Source organism: Primulina eburnea, chromosome 1 (genome assembly GCF_022965805.1).
Source record: "Primulina eburnea isolate SZY01 chromosome 1, ASM2296580v1, whole genome shotgun sequence".
In the NCBI taxonomy this organism is placed as follows: Eukaryota; Viridiplantae; Streptophyta; class Magnoliopsida; order Lamiales; family Gesneriaceae; genus Primulina; species Primulina eburnea.
The window spans coordinates 14,684,006-14,692,059 of record NC_133101.1 but is presented as its reverse complement, the minus strand read 5'-3'; the positions used below and the strand labels follow the sequence as shown (position 1 = coordinate 14,692,059).

The window sequence follows — 8,054 nt, the reverse complement described above, 5'->3', positions numbered from 1 at the left end:
TAATAACGGCACAACAATATGCTTCTCGCAATGCAATGCTGACACCCCTTATTGTGGCTTGGTCATCGATTCTGAGGACATCTGAAGATTGGGTTTCTATTCCTCATAACTCCTCGGGCGCTGCTCTATTCTTGCTACTGGATTGAAATATGGTCTAATTTCATTCTGGAGAATTGATGCACCAAAGAGTTATTCCATTATTACCCCTGAACTCCCATGTAAAGCATCAAATGTTGGCTTTCTCAAGGCACATGATACATGCATCACATCTATTTGCTGGGCTTTATGTGGCTCTGAAATTTCAAAACCTCAACTTCTTTTAGCGACGGGAATTTCTAATGGGAGGTGAGTAACTAATTAACCTTTTTCTGTTTTCGAAGCCAAAAATTCTAGCACATTTGCTTGACATGGGTTAGAACTACTGCATTATACACACACATACATATAAGGTTTACCTTTTATTTGATTATAACATTTAATTTTGTGACTTTCCTCTTCTTTTTGTTTATAGAGTGAAGATTTGGCAGGTGAATATTAAGGAACTGCTGAAGTCATCTGAAACTGTTCATGCTTCATTTTCTTTGCTGAGGGAGGTCAGCATATCCTGCTAAAAGTCTGCTACTTATCCTTTCAAAATTTAGACCAATTACTTTGATTATATCTTATTTTGGAACTTGTGATTGCTCGTGTAATGAGGTTATTACTGTTGATTCAGCACCTGTCTCCATACTTTCATTTACTGCCCCCCTGCAAACACCACTAAATTTGTTCCTGGCTATTGGTAAAGGATCTGGATCATTTGAAGTGTGGACCATGATTATGACCAGCCATGAATTTGAAATAATTGGCTGTTATAGTGCGCATGACCACATTGTAAGTTCTCAACACCTTTTTTGGCATATGGAATGGCATTTGATTTATCTTGTAAAATAACAACCAGGTTACTGGTTTAGCTTGGGCTTTTGATGGACTCTGCTTGTACAGCTGCAGCCAGGTAATAAATATTGAAGGAAGTGTTTTATTGATATAAATATGAATTTTAGTATTAAGGGAGTGTTAGTTCAACATATATTAAAAATTAAAAAATCCATGTTAATTGCTTTTGTTATCAAGTAATGCCTCAAGCAGAAAGCCTTGAGGTTGAAAAGCTTGGTAGCCCTCCAGATTATTTGATCAGTTCATGTATTACAAGACAGTTCTATGAAAGCGTGGAATTTAGTTGGGAAAGCACCAAGGGAAATACACATTCCTTCAAATACTCCTGGTTTGAATAGCTCCCCGGATGTATGCATTATTTTTTCATGTTTACTTCTGTTTTAAATTTGCATATTTGTTTCCAATAGACTCTAGATTTTCTCTGCAGGTTCCATATGTATATGATTCTTGCTTTGGTCTGGCAGTATCTCATGGGAGCTGTGCAATTGTTGTGGTATCATATTCCATCCGTCCATTCTCTTATAGTTGGAATGTCCATGAACTTATCCTGAATATTGTACTAGTTTTTCTCTCTTATCAAATTTTAAGTCAAAATAATAAACTCACTCGATGTAGCGATTCAAGATTTGAAGAAAAAACTGAATTCTATTCATAGCATTTTGAAAAAATTCTTAGATAACATACCATCCAAAAAATCGATTTTTTACTTCTCTCATATTATGTTTTAGATGAGATTGGTCAATATCTTGCTTCTTGCCCTTTACAAAAATAAAGAAAATTTACTGAAAATAAAAATAAAGAGGAAAATTGAAAGATGGAAATTTCATCTCTCCGGAACAGTAGTCATATAATAATACCTAGGAAAAGGAGCTTAGTTGACGAAATGACTCTAAGCAATGGAATTTCTTGATCCTTTTCTTGCACTTGGTCACCTTTTACCTTATGCTGAATAGATGTCATTGATACCCCTGTACTTAAATCTAGTTCTAAGAAGTTTGGTGTCTGTTATTTGCAGGCTCGAAGATTTGATTCTGATTTATTAAATCCCATGTACCAGGAAAGGTGAACTTTTAAAATTATATTTTCTGGAAACAAATTATGAAATAGCAACTGCCATGTGGATAGATGCTTGCAACAAACAAGCACCCACATTTATTTAAAAGAAAATTTTGATGATTTAGTCGAAAGCTGAATGGAAGCAATAAGAACTAACCGTTCAAACAGTTACCTATGTTTGATTGACCAATAAATGTTATTGTAATTTTACAGAACTCAGAAAGCTGCTATCGAGTTCCTTTGGATTGGAGGGCAGCAATTGGACACTTCCTCCAATATATGTTTTGATATTGATTTCGTATCATTTCCTGGTTTCCCTGAGGTAGAATTAATTTGGTGGGAAAAAAACATATTATGGTCTCTGAGTCTATGTGGGAGTTTCAGTGGGCTTCTGAACATTTGGGATATTGTGGCAGCCCACGTGTCTTTCAAACAGTCGATACCAAACTATGTAGAGCATATTCTGCAGAAATGGTTGACATCTTATTTTGGATCCAATTTTGGCATTTGTACTACGTTCTTGTCTACGGCATTTAAAATTTTGCCCACTCTTTCAACCCGTAAGTTGCACCTTATCAATGTAATCATCAGGCATGTTGTGCTTAAAAATGATGAGGTGAGCGAGAGTAGAAAACACCAAGACTTGGAAAGATTCAGTAGTGCCATAGAGGAACAGACAAATGTATGGAAGGAGTTGCAGTTGTGCTGTGAAAATGAACTACGGAGAAGACTTGTTGGTTTATATTTTTCTGCCATTTTAGAACTTCTGTCAGATGGTCGGTGCCAATCTATTAGCTGAAGGCTGGTTCCATTCTTGCTTTATTAACAGGAGAGAGAATTTTGAATATGAAGAACATTGCAGTTTTTGTTCAGCAATTGTGCCATTTGAATCAATAGAATACGCCATTTGTTCGGGAGTGAAGAATGGCAATGGAGTTGATCAAACCCATAAACTACACCGGTGTTTTGTATCTATGCAACTTTGCCCTGCTAAATATTCCTGGTTTTGCATGTGTTGTCAAAGACGAGCTTCAAAGTTGGCACCTCTAATTTTTTTCACGATGCCTTTATACCCTTCCAATTTTAAATCTTTTTTCGAATCTTCAGCCTTCAAGAAATTTTTCACACCATGTTGTCACTTATGTGGGATACTTCTACAAAGATTACAACTTGAATATTTACTCTCCCCATCTCCAGTATAACGAAATTCCTCTTTAAAAATTGTCAATGAAAAGTCCGCCCTCTCGACTGAAATCCTCAGTCAGTATCCCCTTATAATCTATGATTTATGACAGGCCTCTATCTCCGTCAGCAGGTCTGTGTTTCCAATTTTTCCTTCTGCGGTGCTTCTGTGAAAATCCACTGATATGTCCTATACATAATAACTACCATGGAAGGATGTTTATTCTATTAATTGGTAGGAAAAATATGATTGGATATTTGAATTTCCTAGTATTTTGTATTTGTTAGAGTAGGTGTCCAGCGAGCCAACTTGTGGCTTGGGTTTTTATTGGCTCTAATGTAAAACGATCTTTATTTTAATAATATTTTACGGTTTTGTACAATTATGACATTTGCTTTATCTGTTTACCCATGTAAGCTGCATAGATAAAGTCCTTTGGTGCTTGTGTGCAAGTGACTTGAGTAAAAATGCTTCTAGAAAACTTTGAAAGAAAATGCTATATTGCTTGAAAACTTGGTAGTTTACAACAAGAGCTTCACCCTATTTATATTAATCCTATTTATACTAGTAGCTTTCTACAATGAAAGCGATACATATCAACTCTCTAGGAGGTTCTAAGATCTACACTATTCTAGTTAATTCCATTCTATACTATTCTAAATGATTATTCTATGCACAAAAGATTTCACAGAAAACTCTTAATTGATGAAATATGGAGAATGTTTTAGAAGTGTTTGAACCTCTACAGAACACCTATTTAGAAGTTTTTGGAATGCACAAGAAGGTTCCGGTTCGTGATATTCCGCAACATCAATGAGTTCTAATAAAAATCTATTTATGAAATATTGGTTGATCACTTTGCAAATAAAAATGCTAAAAAATCAATTTTTTATAGTTAATTGTAATAGAATGTGATTATTGTAAAGCTTAGTTTATGTGTTTAGTTAAGAAAATTATCTTTATAGTCTTAATTTTTTATTTAAAATTGTGACATTGAAATAAAAAATATTGATCTTACAATGAAAATCTTTAAGTTGAACCAAAAATTTAATAACATTAAAAAGAATGCTGCTATGATGTCGAAAAATTTAATATATTCAGCGTTGCATCAGCAATTTAACCAAAATAACCGAACACTGATAGTTAGTGTACAATGACCAAAATTTAACCTGTTAATAAACTAAAATTCAAAATAAACAATATTGGCTGATTAAAAAAGTTATTTTCCATAAATTTAAACACCAACACCTATTTAGAGATGACAATTTTTCCCACGGATTTGGAGACCCACGGGGAAAACTCGAAACGGGGATCGGGACGCGGAATCCCTGTACCCACGCCGTGTTGCCCCATTAATATATTTGAAATGGGAACCGAACCCGAACCCGAAAAAACGAAGATCGTGACAGGTATAGGGGTAGGGTGTAATTCAAAGCCTAGGATGGAGATAACAAACCCAACTCCACCCCATTGTCATCCCTCCACGTACTACACACTTTGTCACACAAAACCCCTTGTGACATCTCTACTGCCACGTGTTGTGATTTGTGACTATATACTTTAATGTTTTTACGAATCTATCAAAAGGAATCAACTTTTTCACAAAACCCCTTGTGACACCTCCACTGCCACGTTTAGTGTTTGTGACTGTATAATTTAATGTTTATCCGAATCTATCAAAGAATCAACTTTTTCATCTTTAAACGACTTTTCACATATTCCAACTGATTCATTCGTGTAAGCACACAAAATCTCCACACGCATGCAAAAGTATCCCAATGATTTAACTTTATCTTTACACTTAAACTAGCCGACATACACATGGTGTAGATTTAATAAAATATATAAATAATTTAGCTCATAAATCATATGTATACTATATACTGATAATATATTTTTTTTACCAAATATTTAGTTTCTTTATGATTTTTTTCTAAAAAAATATTTTTAAGACTTGATTCATTAATGATTTGCAACATTATTAGTTCAGGAAAAGGTAGACAGAAATTTGACAAAAGTTGAAATTATTCATGAATCCACGGAAAGAAATCTTCATATCAATATATGATGGGGTAAAAGTAAAAAAAAAAAACATTTGTTTTGTACTTTTGTATGACAAGTCTTACACCTTAATTTCATCGTAAAAAAAAACGATTATCCAATTTTGTGATGTTATAGGTCACGTTTCATTGGTATGTGCATAGAAATATTCAATCATACAGATGTGTGATCATATGATGAGTCACTGGACAACCTTCCATATCATGACTTTCCAATTGGTTATTATTTATCGAGTAGATTAGTCTGCAGTTAAGGTTTTATATCATTAGTATTTTGATCCGAGACAACATAGATGATCTACGTACTAGTGCTAGACTTTGACTCATTTATTGACTCCACGAGGGTCATCAGATGGCAAGGTTCAATATGGTATCGACATACATAGGAGCAGATGCATTGTGGTTGATGATATGTATAAGATAGAAACCATATATAGGATCTGCTCAGATGGTATATTTTGTCGATTAATTTTCCGAAGACTGAATTATATATTCCTTAATAGGTTGTGTGAAGGCCACAAAAATTTATAAATACTACAGCCCAAGAACTCGAAATTTTGGGCACATCCAATAAGTTTGAACCCATTCAATGACTTGATGACAACCTTTAATGACAAATCTCAAAAATTAAGCCATGTCCGTATTCATATTGTAACACCCAATTGATGGCTACATTATAGCATTAAATAAGCTGCTTAAAAGCCTTAAAACGTTCACTAAGGCATCCGCTCAACTTCTCTCTTCCCAACTATAAGTAAGATCCAAACTATAAGTAAGAGATCAAACCAAGATAAAAGAACACCGAAAACCTCACAAAAATTCAAGAAGAAAAACTGCCAAATTTGAGGCTTTCAGCAGCAGATTTCGTGGCATTATTCTGTCCATTTTCGAGTAAAATTTCTAGTAGCAACCAAATACTATATTTGAACTACAATCTAGCAACTCATATTCACGTTTGGAATCAAGAAAGACCAAAGTAATCGGGCTTATGTATTAAAAAAGTATATACACGTATGATATTCTATACATGTATGATATTCTATGTTCCATTTTTGAACAATTTCGTTTGAGCATGATTTATTCGTTTATGTCTTGTCTAAGCTTTATATGTTCCAAACATTGATATAATTCAATAAAAATTTGGAAAGCTATTATAAGATATGACCGCTATATGGTAGGATTATAACTGTTATATGACCTCTATATGATGAGATTATAATCATTGTATGGTCTCGTCACTTGAGTATTAACATATAGGGGACATATATTAGTAAAATCGTGGAAATTAGATGAAATTTCAATGCTTCATGTTCAAGATATGATTATGATACGTTATGTCTTCCGTTAAGAAATGTTACGTTTAGAAAAAATATATGTATTTGTTATATATATCCGAACAATCCCCACTTGCTGAGTGTTTCCCAATTAAGTCACCCTTACCTCTCTCCCTATACAATACCAACAAACAAGTTGATGGACAAATCATGAGACGTCTGGAGCTGGTGAAGAAGCCACTTTCCAAGAAAGATTATTTTCATATTTCATTTGTCATTTTACGTTTTAAGTTTTACTCTTCTGCACTATTTGATTTCTTTCATGTTGTAAAGACAATGACGGATTATTTTATAAACTGGTTTGGTTATTTAATGTATTACGAGCATGTTATTTTAAAATTATGTGATTGTTAAAAAACGAATGTGTCTGTACACCTAGGTCTCAGGACATGACATTTAAATGATATTAGAGCCAGCATGATCATAATCTGACTGAGATCCTAATATACAAAACGTGATAAGATGTCAATTTTGCCAAAGGACCAGTGCATTCATATCCTTGACAATTATTTTCAAAGTAGTATATTAACCATCAATCAACGACCTAAACTCTAATTTATAGGCGTAATCAGAGTCTCATCAGATTTGACATCCTCTATTTTTGGTAACAAGGTTACTTTTTGGTCTATTTATGCTCATCAATGATGCATTTAAGGGATAGAATCGTGACTAAAAACTTTTCTTCCTCACATATAAGTAACCCTCCCATTTTGCACAAAGAAGATCACACCGATTTAAGCATAAATTCTCTAAAATCTCGAGCATGTTGCAACCATTTTCGAACATAATTTTGACAAAGTTTGAGCAAGAAATGGCGACCCAATCTAAGACCATGAGTAACCTCGAACTCGAGATTTAGCAACTTAGAGGGACCTTCACTAGTTTTTTTTAGAAGTTACTATTCTAATAAAAATAATTTACCTGCTTATGTGTTGTTTGATTGTGGTGACACACATTCTTTTATATCTAAGAGGTTCACTAAGAAATTAGGGGTTAAACCTAAAATGCTTGTTAAACCTTTTAGGATAGCAACACCTACTAGTAAGGCTATCGAAACCTTCGAGTTACATCGAGACTATAAAATCAGTAACAATATGCATACGTTCAATGCCGACTCGATTCAACTCTCAATGGTGGATTTTGACATCATTCTGAGAATGGATTGTTTAGCCAAAACTCATGCAATGGTAAATTGTTGGGGGTGAGAATGTCAAATTCCAAACCGAGAAGAAATCATATACCATACGCCTCGGTCTCGGGGCCTGACATGTTGGTTTTATAATGAAAATTCAAGGAAGAAAGAAGAAAGCTATGTTTTAATTTTCTAAATCAAAAAATAGTACATCGATTAGTGAGTAGTATTCTCCAACTAATTCCGAGATCTTAAACCATGATGACCAATATCCTACTAGGCATCAAAGAAATTTTCTTTGGAATCCACGATAACATTTTTTTTATCGGATCAGTCAGCTCGGGATCAAAAAA

General features: G+C 33.9%; 1 long non-coding RNA gene across 1 annotated transcript; it reads left to right on the top strand.

The window, feature by feature from the left end:
- Positions 1 to 273: 273 nt before the first annotated feature.
- Positions 274 to 852, top strand: LOC140811536 (uncharacterized). The gene is made up of 3 exons (XR_012113488.1): positions 274 to 345; positions 512 to 593; positions 697 to 852. It is a non-coding gene; the product is annotated as an uncharacterized lncRNA (long non-coding RNA).
- The last annotated feature ends 7,202 nt before the right edge of the window (positions 853 to 8,054 follow it).